Below are 20,850 nucleotides of genomic sequence, written 5' to 3'. Positions count from 1 at the left end.
AGTGCCCATCTTTTCTTCATCCTTTGGACTTCCTCGCATCTCTCGCTCCTGCGTTCCAAATTTATAATGCTTTGGCCAGCAACTTATCGCCTTATTTCAGTTCTTTTTGTACACATTTCCAATGTTTGTCCCTAACTTTGAATATTTTTATCTAGGTCTTAAATATCTAATTTTAACACAGTGTTTATTCAAAATTTATTTTTCTCATAAAGTTCACTTATTCTCATAATATTATCAACTAACTTTATGGGCCCTGTTAATTTCAAATCTCTCATCCTTCTTAGCACTCATATAGTTTACAGTGTTTTTGTAGATAGTCCTTAAATTTCTTCCAGTCCTCTTCCACAGCTTCCTCTCCCAGGTCTCGGATTCTGCCGGTCATTTCTGCAAGCTCCATGTAGTCCATCTGTTGCATCTGCCATTCTTCCAGCGTGGGCAAATCTTGAGTTTTCCAATATTTAGCAACGAGTATCCTTGCTGCTGTTGTTGCATACATAAATAATGTTCGGTCATTCTTTAACACCCTCTGGCCAACAATGCCCAAAAGGAAGGCCTCTGGTTTCTTGGGAAAGGTATACTTAAATACCTTCTTCAACTCATTATATATCATTTCCCAGTATGCCTTAATATTTTTTTTCTTGTATTCCTCCTCCAAAAACTAGGTGCGTCTTGTGGCCTTATAGAGCGAAAAATACGGTGCATGGTGGTAGTGGCTGGGCGTCGTGACGTTGAATGAATAAATGAATGAATCTTTATTTGCATCAACCATCGGCCATAGCAAAAGAACAACGATGTGATATACAAAGAACAGAAAGAAAAAGTCAATTATATAATGTACATTTTGGGGTTTTGAATCAATGGTCAAATAGTGGATCTTATTCTGATTGCCCCAGCTAAAAACCTTGCCACCTTTGCTGTCACCTGCTCATCTTGATCTGCCAAGAGAAAGGACACTGGGGCAGTGGTTGGGCGACCTGGAATGGACAACAAAACGGGGTGATATCTCATTCCTCAAGTCTTTATAAAGGGTGCAAGCCAGAAGGGCATGCGCCACCCGATTCGGGACTGCCATCTCCACAGGGACATAAGCGTTTTTCGTGTGGAGTATTTGGAATCATCCCTCAGGTGCAGCCGAGAGCAATATATTCAATGTTGCAAGAGTAAAAGCGCGTCTTTATTTTGGAATTGCTAGGTTATGCAGATAGGGTCCCAGAGAGTCAAAACGGGAAGGTGGAAAACAGTCATACCATGGGCAAAATTTCCTTATTGTGGCCAAGTTGTTATGACGCTCAGATTGCTTCACTTTCCCCGTAAAAGAAAGATCGCAGTCGTTTGGAGCCAGGTTGCTGCTCACCGACGGCGGCTGGCGGTTAGCAGGACTGGACTCATCTGCGGCACAACTGGCGCGTGGTGGCGTGGACCTGAGAGCCACGCCGAGGTTGGTAACAGGAACCCACCGCCCTCTGCTTGGCTGCCTCTGGTTCTCTGGCTTTGGACTGCAGTCTGCCTGCTGAGGTTGGACACTGAGTCCCCACTGGAAAGAAGACGAGATGCATAAAAGGCTTCCTGCTTGGGTTTGCCCATGAGCAGGATTCAAGCACAGGAGGCCCCTACCACCCTGTGTCTCCTAGCAATTTGCATTCATTTTTAAAATATATATATAATTTTTATTAATTTTCCAATAAAAATAAATGCACAATAGAACATAAAATTCTCATCACATATCTTGTTTTCTTTTGGACTTCTATCAACCTGTCTGATAATTTTCCGTAATTTATCCCCTATCCTCACATTTCTTAATTTTATATTGCACTGTATATATATTATCTTACCATATTATTTAAATAATATTTCTACCACCTTCTTACAGAGCTTCCTGAAAACGTTATATCATTATCAAAAAAGTTTTTAATATATTCTGTGAATTTATTCCAGTCCTCAGTGAATCTTTGGTCTCGTCGGTTCCGAATCCTTCCTGTTAATCTGTCCAGTTCTGCGTATTCCATTAATTTCACTCTCCATTCTTCCATCGTAGGCATTTCTTCTTGTTTCCACTTTTGGGCCATCAGGATTCTAGCTGCTGTTACTGCATATAGAAATAGTTTCCCATCCCTCTTCTTTATTTCACAGCCTAGTATTCCTAATAGAAATGTTTCTGGTTTTTTAACAAAAGTATATTTCAACATTTTCTTCAACTCGTTATATATCATTTCCCAAAAACATTTCACTTTTTTACATTCCCACCACATATGATAAAATGTTCCTTCTTTTTCCTGACGTTTCCAACATTTATTGCTCACCTTATAAAGGTAAAGGTACCCCTGCCCGTACGGGCCAGTCGTGACCGACTCTGGGGTTGCGCGCCCATCTCGCTTAAGAGCGGGGGGCCAGCGCTGTCCAAGGACACTTCCGGGTCACGTGGCCAGCATGACGAAGCTGTTCTGGCGAGCCGGCACCAGCGCAGCACACAGAACGCCGTTTACCTTCCCACTAGAAAGCGGTACCTATTTATCTACTTGCACTTAGGGGTGCTTTCGAACTGCTAGGTGGGCAGGAGCAGGGACCGAGCAATGGGAGCTCACCCTGTCGCGGGGATTCGAACCGCCGACCTTCTGATCGACAAGTCCTAGGCTCTGTGGTTTAACCCACAGTGCCACCCGCGTCCCCTCCCTGCCACTGAATATTTTTCTTTAAAATAAAGCAAGATCCCAATTCTTATGGGTTTTTTTTTGGGGGGGGTGAATAAGGATGTAGTCCATGTTCCCTTAATTCAGAACAATGAGGACTGGAATCTATTTTTTGGGGAAGAACCACTGCTCAGTGAGAGAGCACCTGCTTTGAACACAGCAGGTTCCAGGTTCAACCCTGCTAGCATCTCTAGGTAGGGCTGGGAATGCCCCCTCCCCACCTGAAACTGCTGGCGGTCAGTGTAGACAATACTGAGCTGGATGGATCAATGGTCTTGACTTGCTAAAAGGCAGCTTTCTATGTCCCTATAAGCCTTTCTCCTGCAGGAAACAGCTGGGTCTCAGGCAAGTCAAGACCATTGATCCACCCAGCACGCCCCAGGCTTCGGGATGCAGGCTGCTATCTGCAAGCCTAGGGAGCCCGGCGGGAACTCCCATGGGCTCCCAAGGCTTGCGGAGAGCTACCCGAAGCCCGGGGTATGCTCCGCTGCGCTCCCTGGGTTTCGGGCTGCAGGCTGCTGTCCGCAAGCCTTGGGAGCCCGGCGGGAACTCCCACGGGCTCCCAAGGCTTGCGGATAGCTGCCCGAAGCCTGGAGACCAATAGCGGTTGGTGCGCACCGACCCCTCTCGCTCTCCAGGCTTCAGCGAAAGCCTGCATTCGCCCCATAGGACACACACACATTTCCCCTTCATTTTCGGAGGGGGAAAAGTGCGTCCTATAGGGAGAAAAATACGGTAACTTTGGGCCTGGGCAACTCAGACCAGCTCAGAAGAAATGCCAAAAATGCCACAGAGGAACCAGAGCAGTAGCAGGATGGGAAAAAGGGAGCCAATACCATGTTTGCAGACCCGCTTGGCTGTGTCCTCTGTTTAAACATATTTATTTATTTGCTGTGGATAAAACACTGAGCTTGGCGGATGGTGGAGATGAAACAGTGATAAATAATCATTATCCTTAGACAGCCATCTCTCTCTCTCTCTCTCTCTCTCTCTCACTCTCTCTCTTTCTCTCTTTTTTCTCTCTCTCTCCCTCCCTCCCTCCCTCCCCCTCCTCTTCCCTCCAGCTCAGAGAAACTAGATGCAAATCCTACCGTCCCACCAGCCCCCTCCCGAAATCTCAGGAACATAACAGGGACACCAGAAGGACATGAGACAGAGTCAATGTATTCCGTTTTCCAGGGGAAAAAGAGATATGAAACGAAAACCAAGCAAGGCTCTCTGAAAGGAGTCGTCGGCAGTTAGGAGACATCAAGGAAGCCTGGAATTGTCTCAGATATGAGGGGGGAAAATATATTCTAATAGAGATACTTTATGAGAATCCTGGTTGGGTTATTTTCTATGCCTTGTTTTTAATGTGGGGGACTTTGGTTCGCCGTTTCCTTTCGGATTAGATCTTCTGCCCTCCACCCTCGCCAGCCCAGTCATCATCGCCACAAAGATGTATTTATTTCTCTGCAGCCCACTCAACCATGGAGCTTTCTAAGCGCCATCTAATAAGACCCCGTGTCCTTCTCAAAGTAGAACCCCCATTAAAATTACCAGGACAACGTAGTCACATCCATTGAAGTTGTACCTCGGAAGTCGAAAGTTCCAAAACCGAAGCGTTCCAAAACCAAGGCGCGCTTTCCCATAGAAAGGAATGCAAAACGGATTAATCTGTTCCAGACTTTTAAAAACAACCTCTAAAGCAGCAATTTAACCTGAATTTTGCTCTCTAACAAGACCATTAGTGCATAAAATGAAAGCAACAATCAATGTGCTGTACTATAAAATAAATAAGACAGTATTGTAGAGGATAAAAATTTAAATTAAATATTTTTCATACCTGCACTGGTGATAGTCATTGTTTGGATGGAGGACTTTTTTATCCATTTCCGCAGTCACACAATCAGTCAAATCAGTAGCTGAACTGGGTTCCACACAGTCATAAAAACAAAAACGCAAAATAGATGGCAAAAAACAAAAGAGCCAAGCTTAATCTGTTCCGGAAGTCCATTTCACTTCCGAAATGTTCGAAAACCAAGGCGCGGCTTCTGATTGGCTGCAGGAGCTTCCTGTGCTCAAGCGGAAGCCACGTTGGACGTTCGGCTTCTGAAAAACGTTCACAAACCAGAACACTCACTTCCGGGTTTGCAGCATTTGGAAGCCAAGCCGTACAGGAACCAAGCTACCACTGTATAATTTTTTTATATATAAATAAACAATGAAAACAAACAGAGGGATTTCCAATGCGTTTTAATTAGGACATCTTGCATTTTCAATCCCCCGAAAAATGGGGAAAGCTTTAAAACTGCGGCTAAATCTATTAGGACGGGGATGCCGGCTTCACTTGCTGGGCTGGCCTTCGGCGGAGAGGACCGCCATGGCTTTCAGCTGCTCGGCCTTCTCCACCATGAACCTGGCCCTTTCTGCTTCCTGCTGGGCCACTTGCTTCATTTCGACGGCCTCCACAAACTCCTTCCCGAATGTAAGGTGCGTCAAGGAAACGTCATCCAGGACGAGACCAAAGGGGGCTGCTCTTTCCGCCAGTTCTTCGCTGACCTGCCGGGAGACCAGCTCCCTCTGGGTGATAAGCTCGCCGGCGTCGAAACGAGCCACCACCGACTTCAGGGTTTCGGTCGTGATGGAAGGCAGCACTCTCTCATCGTAGTCCTCACCCACCGTGGTGTAGATCCAGGGAAGCTGCGCCGCCACCGGCCTGAACAAGATCCTCAGGGTGATGTCCACATTCTGTAGATCTTTGCTGCCGGTGACGACCGGGATGTTGCGCGGGCGAGAGCGGCAGTCGAAGATGACCGGTTTCTGCACCCAGGGGACAAGGAAGTGGCTCCCTTCTCCCACCACAACGTCCTGGACGCCCCGGAAGCGGTCAAAGATGACGGCCTTGTGGCCCGCATCCACGGTGTAAACAACAGAGTTGACTATGCCACCGGCAACCGCCAGACCCAGGCCTAGTCTGCTCATGGTCTCAAAGATCTTGGCGGCCATTGGGCTCTTCACGGGTCCCAGCGACCTGAACTCCACGTGAGCGCTCAGCCAAGTCCCCCGGTCGTTCTGTGTTCACGTAAAATCTTTGCCCTCTCGCCTACGGGCCGCGATGCCCGGTGGAATCGGCAGCCCTTCCGATCACAGTGGCAAAGCAGCGAAGGAAAGTGGGGCACGCCCAAAGCCATGTGCCCCAAATCTCGAACCCCCATGTCAGGGTCTCTTTTGGGGGCTCTCAGGGGTTGACAGCCTTGTGACACCACTGGGGCCTGCCTTGTGATGTCACTGCCCCACAACATCGCCAAGCCCTACTTTGTGATGCCGTAACTGGAAAAAGAGGCTCCAAGACTTTGGCCACCTCATGAGAAGAGAAGACTCCCTGGAAAGACCCTGATGTTGGGAAAGATGGAGGCCACAAGGAGAAGGGGACGACAGAGGACGAGATGGTGGGACAGTGTTCTCGAAGCTGCTAAGATGAGTCTGACCAAACTGCAGGAGGCAGTGGAAGGCAGGAGGGCCTGGCGTGCTCTGGTCTAGGGGGTCACGAAGAGGCGGACACCACTAAACGACTAAACAACAACTGGAAAAAGGACAGGAAATGGTCTGATTGGAAATGGGGCAGCGCAGCCAACCCCAAACTTTTGCAAGCACAGACAGTATTGGAAGAGGGAATCGTGTGTGACCGCTCTGACAGCGTCGAGAGCACCAACCATCATGGATGTGCAATAATTTTAAAAAGGATATCTGGGAGGGGTCGTATGTTCTTCCACAACTGTCGGAGGTGGTCTGCCTCTAAACCACTGAGCCTCTTGGGCTTGGTGATCGGAAGGTTGGCAGTTTGAATCCCCACAACGGGGTGAGCTCCTGTTGCTCTGTCCCAGCTCCTGCCATCTAGCAGTTCAAAAGCACACCAGTGCAAGTAGATAAATAGGCACCACTGCGACAGGAAGGTAAACGGCGTTTCCGTGTGCTCTGGTTTCTGTCACAGTGTCCTGTTGCACCAGAAGTGGTTTAGTCATGTTGGCCACATGACCCAGAAAGCTCTCTGTGGACAAACTCCCTCGGCCTGAATGCGAGATGAGCGCTGCAACTCCATAGTTGCCTTTGACTGGACTTAACTGTTCAGGGGTCCTTTCCCTTTTTACCTTTTACATCTGAGTAACAGTTGTTGGGGTCACACATGGGCAGAGTGGCTCAGGTTCTGCTTAAGGTATCTGGTTGGCTGTTGTGCTGGTCTCGAGGGTTAACCGTGAGGTGAGGTCCGAGTCCAGTCCGAAATCAAGGGTGCAATAGGGAGACAGTCCGTCAAAGCTGAAGCTGAGTCCAAGGCAGGGAGTCGGGTGAGGTCAGGAGCTCTGGCAGAGAAGCAGGACAGGGTGCAGGCAGGAACTAGCAACCAACATTGTTGCTCCCACAACTTGGGACTGGGGCTGGCTGGCTTTTATCTGCCCCAAGGCATAGGGCGGCCCCGGTCCACAGGTGACTCGCCTCTCCTGGCCTGGAGGTGAGCACTCCTTCTGCGGGAACTTAGTTCCCTCCACCTCTCTGCCCTGAGCCTCTGGAGCTCAGGAGAGGCTGGAGGGTTACCAGACCCAGAGGCAACCTCAGCTTCCTCTGACGGAGCTGAGAGTGGAGCACCTGCAGGCAATGGGTCCTCTATCACCTCAGGAGCCAGAGCAGACTCACCTGAGGATCCAGCCCAGGTGAGGAGCCTTCAGGCTCAAGCCCCAGCCTTGGCCCAGCTGGTTCTGGAGGCAGGGAATTCTGTGCAGGCTGGGATTCCTCAGATTCAGCTTCCATGTCCGAATCCCAGGCCATCAGAGCCGTTGTGAGGAGAGGCTGCTGGACTAGAAAGACCATTGGCTTAATCCATCACACTCTTCTTAGGTTCTTGTGGAACCTCCAGGTTCAGAGACAGTCTATCTAGATTCCTAGGTTCTTAGGGCATTTGGCCACTGTGAGAAGAGGATGCTAGGCTCAATGGGTCCCTTTTGGCCGGTTTCCGCTTCAGGGCTTTTTCGTCGTTCCGGCATTATTTCATCTAAATCTGTCGTCTCGTCCAGCCAGTTCCGCTTTGGGCTTTGTCGAGACTGGGGAATCGCCCTTTTCAAATCGAGATGCTTAGCTCTCCGTTTGTTTGACTTGAAAAGAGGAAGGAAATTAATTATTTTGTTCTCTCATTATGCCGGAATAAAATCTTATTTTAAACGGGAACGGAATCGACTTCCTGGGACTACTTTACATCTGTGGAGGGAGGGAACCTGATGACCTCGCTTCCTTTTGTTCACTTAAAAAATAATAATAAAGCACGTATATTTAATTTCTCCACTGCCATGCTCTTTCCAGAAAGACAGAAAAGGGGAATTAAAGTATTTGGAAATCTCCACTCTCCATCTCTCCCTCTCTCTATTCATGTCAGTCCCTCAGCACCAAATCCTTTCTAATAGCAGACCTCCAGCGCCCATCATGCTTTCTGGAAAACGTAGAGCTTCTAAATATAAAACTTTATCGGCGGAGAAAATCCATTCTTTTATAACCCAGAGCAAAATGCTAACTAAGGCCCTCTTCAACTTTCTTACTAGCAGCCAGGAGGGTTTGAGACATGCATTATCCTGGAGCCTTCGGAGACCAGAGTGTGTTCAACTGTCAAGGGTTGTGTAGGGCTGAGGCATAATGGCCCCTCCGTTTTCGTACGCCCCATTCGGTGGCCACGAATGAGGGTCACTGTTGACTGTTTTTCAGGAGGGCGGGTTGATTTCTTTTGGGGTTGGTGGCGGTGAGTATTTCTACAAAAAGCTCATTGCACTCCCAGCCTGTGCAAAACCCTAGTTGATAGCAGCGTAGCTTTGATCCACAGGTATTGGGGGAATTAAAAAATGGTGGCCATCAGCGTAAGGAACTCGAAGAGTTAGTGTCTTCTTCTTCTTCTTCTTCTTCTTCTTCTTCTTCTTCTTCTTCTTCTTCTTCTTCTCCTTCTCCTTCTCCTTCTCCTTCTCCTTCTCCTTCTTCTTGATCTTCTTCTCCTTCTTCTCCTCCTTCTTCTCCTTCTCCTTCTTTGGCAATCACCTGTAGCTAAGTAAGATGGTCTTCCATAAACACAGTTTTAACAATGCGTCTGTAAGTGACCATGGAGGCCAATTCTGGATCCACATGTCCTTCCACGGTGGGGACATAAGTCTCCGGGCGGGAGTTGATCCTGGTGAGGGTTTGCCAAGCGTGCCTTCCTTTTAGCGTGTTTCTCTCTTGTGTTCTGAGTTCAAGTGTCTTCAAAGCCCACGACACCTTTGGTCAAGGCTGTTCTCCAACTGGAGCACTCGCAGGCCAGTGTTTCCCAGCTGTCAGCGTTTATACTACATTTCTTTAGATTTGAACCTCTTTTGTTGACCACCAGCATTACACTTTCCATTTTTAAGTTCAGAATAGAGGAGTTGCTTTGGAAGATGATAATCAGGCATCCACACAACATGACCAGTCCAACGAAGTTGACGTTGAAGAATTATCGCTTCCATACTGGTGATCATTGAATCTTGGTGTACACTGGCATTAGTTCGCCAGTCTTCCCAAGTGATGTGTAAAATTTTTTGGAGACAAAGTTGATGGACTCCTTTTGAGGAGTCGGAGATGGTCACACAGCCCCTGACATTACCCTATCTAAAAAAACCGATAGTGACCAGGGAGAAGAGTTGGTGGAAGAAGATTGGAAGAAATTTAAAGATTATTTACAGAAACATTGTAAAATTAATGAATGTTAATATGATGTCGGAATGAAATGAAGCGGTTTTAGTAATAAGGTTAAAAAGGAATATGTAAAAATGGATTGATAATAGATGAAAATCTAATGTTATAATATGTTAAGATAAAGAGCTAAGATAAAATAAAGAGGGAAAGGATTTGCTGAATTAACTATTCGAACAGGAAAACAACAAAGGGAGGTGTGAGGGAGTCATGGAAACAAGTAAATGAATTGTAAGACATAGAAAGAGGGATTTATTTTTAACTGTTTTTATTTTTTCTGTATTCTGTATTTCTTGTATTGTGTTGCATTGTATTGTTTAATTCTTTTTCTTTTCTTCTGTAATCTTTAAATTGCTAATAAATATTATTTAAAAAAATAAAATAAAAAACTGATAGTGAGTGACTAAGCAAGAAAGCTTGCATGTCAAAATGCGCACTTGGTCTAGAAGCCAAGCCTTGTGAGGAGCGGTTGAAGGAGCTGGGTATGTTTAGCCTGGAAAAGAGGAGACCGAGAGGAGATATGAGAGCCATCTTCAAATACCTGAAGAGCTGTCACATGGAAGAGGGAACAAGCTCGTTTTCTCCTGCTCCGGAGGGCAGGACTCGAACCCCTGGCTTCAAGTGGCATGAATGGAGATTCCGACTCAACGTCAGGAAGAGCTTTCTAACAGTAAGATCAGTTTGACCGTGGTGGTGGACTCTCCTTCCTTGGAGGTTTTCAAGCAGAGGTTGGGTGGCCATCTGTCCCTTCCACCTCTACGATTCTATGGTTCTGTGACTTAGGAGTGGTAGCTCAAAACAGCCATGCTGGCTGGGGCTTGTCAAGAGTGCATGTAGGAGCCAGGCCCTGGGACCAGTAGGGCTTCGCAGGACTGGGGCCTTCCTAAGTTTGTTCTGAAGAGGCAAGGCACAGCCGCACAGGTGAGGCCGATTGGTAACTCACAGCACCTGGTGGCAAGAGCCGGGAAGGGATATAAGGTCAGCATTTCCCTTGGGCTCTTTGCCACAGCAACACGTTTCCTGCCTTGCTGTGTTTGGCTTCTTGCTTCCTGATTCTTGGCTCCTTGGCTCCTTGCTTCTCGACCCTCGGACCCATGCCTTTGTGACTCCTTGCTTCTCAACCCTCGGACCCTTGACTTCATAACTCGTTGCTTCTCAACCCTCGGACCCATGACTTTGTGACTCCTTGCTTCTCAACCCTCGGACCCATGACTTCGTGACTCCTTGCTCCTCAACCCTCGGACCCTTGACTTCATAACTCGTTGCTTCTCAACCATTGGACCCTTGGCTTCGTGACTCCTTGCTCCTCAACCCTCGGACCCTTGGCTTCGTGACTCCCGGCTTCGTGACTCCCATTCCTGCTCCTACCCCGCCATCTTGCCCCCGGTCCCAACGTCCTCAGCCGGGACTTTGATCGCCCGTGAACCGGACCGTGACAGGGCTTATGGGGGATGCAGTATAAAGGCAAGACTGCCCTAAGGCTTTCCCGTGAACAGAGCACCATTGCTGTAACCACTATACCACGCTCCCGCCTCCTGCCATTGCCTCCTGCCCGACTTTCCCTCTCTCGTTTCCCCCTAGAAGTGAGTTGTCTTGCCTGTGACTGAAACACACTTTGGAACTGTCAGCTGCGCCGGCAGAGAGCCCTCGTTAGCATTTCGCTCCAGGTAAAAGAATGGATTTTCTCTGCTGATAAATTCATATATGTATAAGCTCTATATTTGCTGAAAACATGAGAGAGAGTGGGGAGGAAGACTGGCTTCTTGGAGAGCAGGAGGCAGAATGGTGCTTTATTATTATTTTATTTTTCGTCTGGGAGATTAAAGGTAGACTCTTGTCCCCCTGGCACCAGAGTATTTATGCTGGCTGACGTCTCCTTCCCAGGAACGAGAACTCGGGGTCGCGGTGGATAGTTTTATCAAAATGTCAGCTCAGTGTGCATTGGCAGTCGGGGGGAAGAAGAGAGAGAGAGCGCAGAATTCCATGTTAGGGATTATTAGGGACGGGAGTGAAGAAACAGCTCCATACAAATCTGACGTACGGGCGTATTTCAGAACGCCGTAGACGGCCTTGCACGTCCCATCTCACAGAAAGCGCTTCAGACAGTGGTCTAAACCACTGAGCCTCTTGGCCTTGCTGATCAGAAGGATGACGGTTTGAATCCCTGTGATGGAGCGAGCTCCCGTTGCTCCGTCCCAGCTCCTGCTAACCTAACAGCTCGAAAGCATGCCAGTGCAAGTAGATAAATAGGTCCCGCTGCGGCGGGAAGGTAGACAGCGTTTCTGTGCGCTCTGGTTTCCGTCACGGCGTCCCGTTGCGCCAGAAGCGGTTTAGTCCTGCTGGCTACATGACCTGGAAAGCTGTCTGAGGACAAACTCCGGCTCCCTCGGCCTGAAAGCAAGATGAGAGCCACAACCTCATACAGTGGTGCCTCAGGTTAAGTACTTAATTCATTCTGGAGGTGTGTACTTAACCTGAAACTGTTCTTAACCTGAAGCACCACTTTAGCTAATGGGGCCTCCTGCTGCTGCTTCGCCACCGGAGCACGATTTCTGTTCTCATCCTGAAGCAAAGTTCTTAACCTGAAGCACTATTTCTGGGTTAGCAGAGTCTGTAACCTGAAGCGTATGTAACCTGAAGCGTATGTAACCCGAGGTACCACTGTAGTCGCCTTTGACTGGACTTAACCGTCTAGGAGGTCCTTTACCTTTACCGTATCCAATATTAGTAGATCCACTGAAATTAACTGGCGTGGCTACTTTAGGCCCGTGAATTCCAGTAGAATTTTGTTGGGTTATTCCTGCCTTGTGGGGGGGGGGGTAGGTCTAGGTGACCCACTGTGTTTTCAACTCTAATATTTGATTATAAGTCTCAGGGAGCCAAAACCATCTCTCCCAACATCAGGGTCTTTTCCAGGGAGTCTTCTCTTCTCCTGAGGTGGCCAAAGTCTTGGAGCCTCAGCTTCAGGATCTGTCCTTCCAGTGAGCACTCAGGGCTGATTTCCTTCAGAATGGAGAGGCTTGATCTTCTTGCAGTCCATGGGACTCTCAAGAGTCTCCTCCAGCACCAGAATTCAAATATTTTTAGCAGGCACCAAAAATAGAAGTTATTGATTGATCGCCTACATATTTTTACCTTTCTCCTTCAAGGTGCTCAAGGTGGGCTACGTGGCTTTCCCCCTCCCCATTTAAAGCCTACAACAAGCCTGAGAGGTAGGCTAGGCAGAAAGTTAGTGACTCACCCAGCAAGCTTCTGGTTGAGTCACGCAGTGCCGGATTTACGTATAAGCTAGACAAGCTGTAGCTCAGGGCCCCACTCTCTTGGGGGCCCCAGAAAATTAAAGGGGGGGGGACTGGATGTATATTTCCAAAATATAAAAAACAAATAAAATAAAACCCTACATCCAGCAACAGTGTTTTGTGTTGTGTAGGCTCCTGTGATGTAAGTCATGGGCCCCGCCTGCTAGCCTGCTCCCTCAAATATCCCTGGTTTGCTCCTTTCTATATATAGGGTGCCTACATTCTGCATGGACTCCTTGCATGGCAACATGTGCAAATGCCTTTAGATACCTATTAGGTCCAAAAATGACCACATAGCATATATTCAACACAAAAAAACAGTGACCGTTTGTTGTTGGCAAAGGACAGCTGGACATAGAAAGGGCCCCATTACCTTCAGTAGCTGAGGGCCTCATCAAACCTAAATCCGGCCCTGGTTGAGTGGGAGGACTTGAACCCTGGTGTCTCCCAACTCTACAATTCTATGATTCTATATTTGGCTCACTGGAAGGACAGATCCTGAAGCTGAGGCTCCAATACTTTGGCCACCTCATGAGAAGAGAAGACTCCCTGGAAAAGACCCTGATGCTGGGAAAGATGGAGGGCACAAGGAGAAGGGGACGACAGAGGACGAGATGGTGGGACAGTGTTCTCGAAGCTGCCAGCATGAGTTTGACTAAACTGCGGGAGGCAGTGGAAGACAGGAGGGCCTGGTGTGCTCTGGTCCAGGGCGTCACGAAGAGGCAGACACGACTAAACAACTAAACAGCAAAAATATTTCAGGCAAGCCTCCCCAGATGTTTAGAAAGGTCGTGCGAATTTTAATGTGTTTTCCTTATTTACTTTTTTTTCCAAATCATTGTTGTTCATTTTTCTTATTAATAATTTTATTGCTTTGTCTTTTTTTGGTAAACTGCTTTTTTTTTGGGGGGGGGGGGATACAACCAGGCAGTGTGTAGACTTTATGAAATCAACAAATAAGTTTTCCTCTCCGGGGCTCATTTTTGCAGCCCTTGCATTTAAAACACAGGTTGTGTGTGTGTGTGCGCGCGCAAAACAGCAGCTGCGCTGGTTAAAAAAAAAACGGGGTGGGGTGGGGAGTAAGGTAAGCCTCCTAACCAGTGCTTTTTTTCTGGGGGTACGCATACCCCTAAACATTTTGCGAATCTTTGTACTTTTGTCCATTTACTGTCTTTATTTTTCCCAATTTGAACTACAAAACAGTGATTTTCTTGAGTCAAAATGAGAGCACCCCTAAACATTTTTTTTTTGGGGGGGAGGCCCTGATCCTAACATTTTCCCAACTCTCCCCGAAATCCACCTCCCCTCCCTCTATATTTTGCTCAGAAAAGGGGAAACGTCTGTAGCAACCGCAAGAGAGGAAAGTGAAATTCTGGACGGTCAAAGGAGACGGGGGCATGCGGTTGAGAGAGGGGGGGAAAATATGTTAGGGATCTAAAGGCTTGGAATTAGAAGAATTGGAGCGAAGGGGGGGAGTCAAAAGAGTGCAAAGGGGGGGGTTAGAAGGGAAAGACAACAGAAGTGGGAGACCATGGGGACTTCCAGAGAGGGTCTTAGAAATTCAAAGCAGCCTCGCATAGACTCAAAAGCTCTGTCATTCAGAGCTCCAGGACAAGAGATCACCGAGCCTGGAACCAGAACAATGCCAAATTGTTCCGGGAAGGTGGGAAAATCCAGGGTCTCAACGCTCTCCGCTCAGACCAGCGGTTCCGCTAGTCAAACAAGCGTTCCACTTGAATCGATTCTGGACACCGCGTTAGCATAATCCGGCCCCCCCTCCACCCACACCCGGCCCCCCGTCTCGCTATGACAACTTGAAGGAGAATTCGGGGAAAGGCCGGTGAGTGACAGCCGACGCCGCGCTGACAAGGCGAGAAGATTGGGGGGTGGATTGGACGGTTGTGTGTTTTTTGGTTTTTGTATAAATAAAAACTGCATCGTTTTGTCGCTTTCGGAAATCCCGAATTTTCCTCCTGCAACTTTTCTTCCCCGCTGCGAAAATTCACCTGCCGCTGCTGTGGCAAAGTTGTGCGGCAGTCAGATGCAAAACGGCGGCTTGCTTTGTGGTCTCCTCCTGCTTCTCTCGGCATGGACAGGCCTCAACACCCCCCCCCCGCAAAAAAGCCGGTCATTCCTCTTGGCACAATTCCCCCAATTCCCCCACTACACACACACACACACACACCAGGATTTACCCGCTGTTTGACAGGCGCAAATGAGAATCGGCATTTTACGCCTGCCGCGGGGAGGCGAGGAGGGCATATCCGGGTGCTGCCCCCCCGTGTGGGAAACCGGCCTTGTCCCCTGCCAATCTTCTGCCAGCGCCGAGTGCGGCACAGGCCAGAAGGACATGTATCTCTCGTGTAAACGGAGGAGAGGCAGCTTTGTTTGCGGCCCAGAGGTCAAGAGGCCCCCTGCTTGACAACATGTTGATGGTACCTTGGAGAAGCAAGGGGGTTACACCCCACTGTTTCGCCGCGACACACGGAGAAGGCCTTGCTGCGCATCCCCAGATCCCCAGAGCCTCGTCTGCCTCCCCAAAACGAGGAGCGTAGAACGGGTCAAAGAGGTCCCAGGTTTAATCCCAAGCAGGTAGATCTGGGAATGTCGTTGTCCTTTATCATCTTCTTCTTTTTCTTCGGTGATCCCTCATAGCTGAAGAAGAAGCGGCGTTTGGATTTGATATCCCGCCTTTCACTCCCTTTAAGGAGTCTCAAAGTGGCTCACATTCTCCTTTCCCTTCCTCCCCCACAACAAACACACTGTGAGGTGAGTGGGGCTGAGAGACTTCAAAGAAGTGTGACTGGCCCAAAGTCACCCAGCAGCTGCAGGTGGAGGAGTGGAGACGCGAACTCGGTTCCCCAGATTACGAGACTACCGCTCTTAACCACTACACCACACTGGCTCTGAGTAAGATTGTCTTCCATAAACACGGTTTTAACAAGGAGTCCATAAGTGACTGCGGAGGCCAATTCTGGATCCACACGTCCTTCCACAGTGGGGTCGTAGGTCTCCAGGCGGGAGTTGATCACAACATGACCCGTCCAACAAAGGATCATTGCTTCAACATTGGTGATCTCTGCTTCTTCCAGTACACTGGTATTAGCTCGCCTGTCTTCCCAAGTGATGTGTAAAAATTTTCGGAGACACCATTGATGGAATCTTTCCAGGAGTTTGAGATGGTGTGCATAAGTGGTCCACGTTTCACAAGCGTACAGTAAGGTTGGTAGTACTAGAGCTTTGTAAACAAGCATTTTGGTTTCCCTGTGAATGTCCCAGTCCTCAAACACTCTGCACTTCATTCGGGAGAATGCTGCACTCGCAGAGCTCAGGCGATGCTGGATTTCGGCATCAATGTGGAAAGATAACTGCCTAGGTAGGAGAAGTGATCGACATTTTCCAACTTTACACCACTGAGTTGTATTTGTGGCGCTGCAGAGGGGTTATTTTGTACTTGTTGGTGCAGCACTTTGGTTTTTTGGCTGTTGAGCGAGAGGCCAAGCTTTTTGTAAGCTTCTGCGAAGATATTTAGGATGGTTTGGAGGTCATCCTCTGAGCGTGCGCACACTACGTTGTCATCAGCATACTGAAGCTCTATGACGGAAGTAACGGTATCGACAAGCTAGGATGTGTGCAGAGAAGGGCAATGATCAAAGGTCTGGAAGCCGAGCCTTATGAGGAACGGAAATTGGGGATGCTTTGCCCAGAGAAAGCAGAAAGGTGGCACGATAGCCATCTTCAAATATTATTTGTTGGAAATGTAAGGAGAAGGAAGACACCTTTCGCCACATGTGGTGGAACTGTAAAGTGATAAAGGAATTCTGGGAGATGATATATCATGAGTTGAAAATGATGTTTTAAATGGCCTTTGTTAAAAAACCAGAAGGGTTTTGTTCGTAGGTGCAGAGATACCGAAAGAACTAAAAAGACTTTTTATGTACGCCACAACAGCTATAAGGGTGTTGCTTGCCCAGAGTTGGAAAGACGACAAGATACCTACGAAGGCGGACTGGCAGATGAAACTATTGGACTATGCAGAGATGGCAAAATCAGGAATCGGGAAGATCAAAACTCCAACAGAGAATGGGAAAAATATAGATTGTATCTGAAAGACACTTGAACTCTTTGGCAGGTTTTAAATAACTCTTGCAATAATACCTAGACTTTGGATATAATGGAGGACTGTAAACTGGATGGACTTACAATACGCAGTTGGAAAAGTTTTTCAATGAACCCATGGAGGGGAGGAGGGGAGTCCTAGGATTCGAAAGAATCTTCTGTTAAACTTTAATATTTACAAGAATATTTTTTTGTGAATGAATTTTATATACAGTGGTACTTTCGTACTCAAACAACTTGGAACCCAAACACTGCAAACCCGGAAGTACAGCAGCAGCAAGAATACTCATCGCAAAGCATTGGAAGACACAGGACCTACCCACCTTGGAAGAATGGCAGATGCAAGTAATGGACTATATGGAAATGGCGGAAATGACGGGCAGAATCCGAGACCAGGGAGAAGAGTCGGTGGAAGAAGATTGGAAGAAATTTAGGACTATTTACAGAAACATTGTAAAATTTTTGAATGTTGATGACATTGAAATGAAATGAATGGGTTCTAGTAAAAAAGGTAAAATATAAATATGAAAGAAGGGATAGATATTAGATGAAAATTCGGAATATACAATATGAGAAGAAAGATAAATAAGGATAAAATTAGTAAGAAGGAATTTGCTAATTAATTTCAAATTGGAATACAAGAAAGGGGGTGCGAGGAAGTCAAGAAAATAGGTTTATGAATGGTAAGAAATTAGAGAGGGATTTTCTTTCTTTTTTTAAGTTTTTGAATTCTCTTTTAGTGTTCTAATTTTTTCTTTTTCTTTTCTTATGTGTTAACTGTTTGTTTTATTGTATTCTGATGTTTTTTGTATGTTTATATATTTTGTGTTTTTCTTCATGTAACCTTTTTCTTTGATAAAATTTAATAAAATATCATAAAAAAAACCCACACAAACCCGGAAGTAAATGTTCTGGTTTGCGAACTTTTTCTGGAAGCTGAACGTGCTCCATTTTGAGTGTTACACTTTCGTTTTGAGTGTTACGCTGATGTCCGTCTGTTTTTGCTATTTTGCGTTTTTGTTTTTGCGGCTTTTTTGTTTTGTTTTTTTGACTGTGTGGAACCCTGTTCAGCTACTGATGTGTTGATTGTGTGGCTGCAGTACATCGCTTATTGCTTTCGTTTTATGGATCGATGGTCTTGTTAGGTAGTAAAATTCATGTTCAATTGCTGTTTTACGGTTTGTTTTTAAAAGTCCGGAACGGATTAACCCGTTTTGCATTACTTTCTATGGGAAAGCGTGCCTTGGTTTTAGAACGCTTTGGCGAACCAGAGCAGTGCACGGAACCAGAGCAGTGCACGGAACCAGAGCAGCGCACGGAAACGCCGTTTACCTTCCCGCCGGAGCGGTACCTATTTATCTACTTGCACTTTGACGTGCTTTAGAACTGCTAGGTTGGCAGGAGCTGGTACAGAACAACGGGAGCTCACTCCGTCGTGGGGATTCGAACCACCGACCTTCTGGTCGGCAAGTCCTAGGCTCTGTAGTCTAACCCACAGTGCCACCCGCTTCATATTTAGACCACCCCTTTATTCAGAACGAGGAGGACCAGAACCTTGGTTGTTGTTTTTAAGGGAAGGGACAAAGCTCACTGGTAGACCATTCTGCCTTGCATCTAAAAGTTCCCAAGCTCAACCGGCAGCATTGCCAGTTAGAATTGGGAATGAACCCCACCTGCAAACCTGAAGAGCTGAAGGGGTAATAACCGTCAGAGTTCCCAAATCTTTACGGTATGGTGCGGGTACTTTTCAAAACTGTTTCCTGGCCATTGAACCCTGAAACAATTCTTCGGAACCCTCGGTTTTGTCTCCTTCGATTCCTTCAGATTTTTTTTTGGGGGGGGGGGCGGTGAAAATACAAAGATCTGGGGTTTTTTATTAAAAAAGCCCCATGTAGTAACCAGTCATCACCTGCAGGGGGTGCCGTTTCCATGCATTGAGGAACCAGGTCCCAATTTGCAGGGCAGGGGGAAAGCAGATCGCTCTTCTGCGGAGCAATTAAGCAGAGGTTAAGGAATTATTGTGAACAATTTAAATTAACGACCTTAATAAAGGTGAGTGGACCTGGTGAGATCAAACATTGCTTTTTAAACAAAAAACAAAAACAAAAAACCCAGAGAATTTTTCTTTAATGTGCCTGGCAAATTATTATTCCCCACCCCACCCCAAACTCTGCAATGTGAAGCTTTGATTTCCACTCCGCTCTCATTCCATTCCATTCTGCACATTAAGGCTCAAAATATGAAATCTATTAATTGGACTGATTTAACCAACCTGTCTATTGATGGCGTATTGCGGCTGTGATCCTATGGGGAGCAAACGGCACTGAACAGTTGTGGGGCTTAAGAAGGTAAAGGTACCCCTGACCATTAGGTCCAGTCATGGACGACTCTGGGGTTGTGGCGCTCATCTCGCTTTATTGGCCGAGGGAGCCGGCGTACAGCTTCCAGGTCATGTGGCCAGCAGGACTAAGCCGCTTCTGGCGAACCAGAGCAGCACACGGAAACGCCATTTACCTTCCCGCCGGAGCGGTACCTATTTATCTACTTGCACTTTGACGTGTTTTCGAACTGCTAGGTTGGCAGGAGCAGGGACCGAGCAACGGGAGCTCACCCCATCATGGGGAATTGAACTGCCGACCTTCCGATCGGCAAGCCCTAGGCTCTGTGGTTTAACCCCCGGCGCCACCCGTGTCCCGCCCCCCCCCCCCCAGTAACATGGTTGCATGCTAATGTCAGTAGCCTTGATTGACATTGAAAGAAATTAGCTTCATAATCGGGGTGGTTGACGTGATTGGCACGGAAATGCCGTTTACCTTCCCGCTGGAGCGGTCCCTATTTATCTACTTGCACTTTGACATGCTTTCGAACTGCTAGGTTGGCAGGAGAGCAGGGACCGAACAACGGGAGCTCACTCCATTGCGGGGATTCAAACTGCCGACCTTCCGATCGGCAAGCCCTGGGCTCTGTGGCTTAGACCACAGCTCCACCCGCTTCCCTTGTTGTGGGGCTTACCTCTGAGTTAAAATCAGGAATCGCACAGTAAGTCTGAAGGAAGCCCTGCATTCAAATCCCATGGAGCTCAATGGAACTTGTTTCTGAGTAGACATACTTGGCATCCTTAGGAAACGGACTGGCGTGTGGTGGAAGGCCAGTATCATATTGTCATTATAAAAATCTAGCGTGCTGCAGGGTTTGGAAGAAGAAAACCAGAGAAGGTCAGTCAAAATGATCTAAGGGGATGAAGAAAGTCCCCATGAAGAAATATTGCAGTGTCTGGAACTTATTTAGAATTGTAAAGTTGGGTGACGATTAAAGAAAATCATATGAAAATGATGTATAGATGGTATCTAACTCCAGTGAAATTAGCAAAAATTTACAAAACAAAAGAAACTAAGTGTTTTACAACAGAAGGGACATTTTTTCCATATGTGGTGGGATTGTAAAATTGGAAAGAAACATTGGGAAATGATTTATAATGAAATGAAGAGGATGTTTAAAAAACAAACCAGACGTTTTCCTACCAGGTATTACCGGAGTGGATTTACCAAGATCACTAAAGAACTTATTTATGTGTGCTACTACGGCCACATGAATATTATTAGCAAAACATTGGAAAGAAGGTTGGCAAGTTAAATTAATGGAATATGCTGAAATAGCAAAATTGACAATGAAACTAAGAGGAAGAGACGACAACAAATTCAAGGAAGATTGCAAGGAGTTTATTGCGTATATTCAAAAGCAATGTACTCAGATGAATACATTGGCAGGGTTTTAATACTGCTTGTAATTTAATTTTGAATGGACAATAAGTAATACAACGGTTTATAACTTGACAATGGACATGCAGTATGTTGATAAACAATGGAACCAAGGGAGGGACTAGGGGGAAGTCAATTTGTTTTGTTTTTGATATTGTTGTTTTATTTGTTATTTTTGGAAAATTAATAAAGTGTGTGTGTGTGTGTGAGAGAGAGAGAGAGAGAGAGAGAGAGAGAGAGAGATATTATATATATATTGTTGTGGCG

At 46.9% G+C, this 20,850-nt stretch overlaps 1 pseudogene across 1 annotated transcript; it reads right to left on the bottom strand.

Annotated features, from left to right (window-relative positions):
* Positions 1-5,012: 5,012 nt before the first annotated feature.
* On the bottom strand, positions 5,013-5,954 carry LOC309332797 (prohibitin 1 pseudogene; annotated as a pseudogene). Its single transcript has one exon. The product of its transcript is annotated as a prohibitin 1 pseudogene (transcript).
* Positions 5,955-20,850: the final 14,896 nt, after the last annotated feature.

Source organism: Podarcis erhardii, assembly GCF_964252035.2.
Source record: "Podarcis erhardii genome assembly, chromosome: 18".
In the NCBI taxonomy this organism is placed as follows: domain Eukaryota; kingdom Metazoa; phylum Chordata; class Lepidosauria; order Squamata; family Lacertidae; genus Podarcis; species Podarcis erhardii.
Note: the sequence above shows the minus strand (reverse complement) of the source record. Positions and strands in the feature narration are given on the sequence as shown.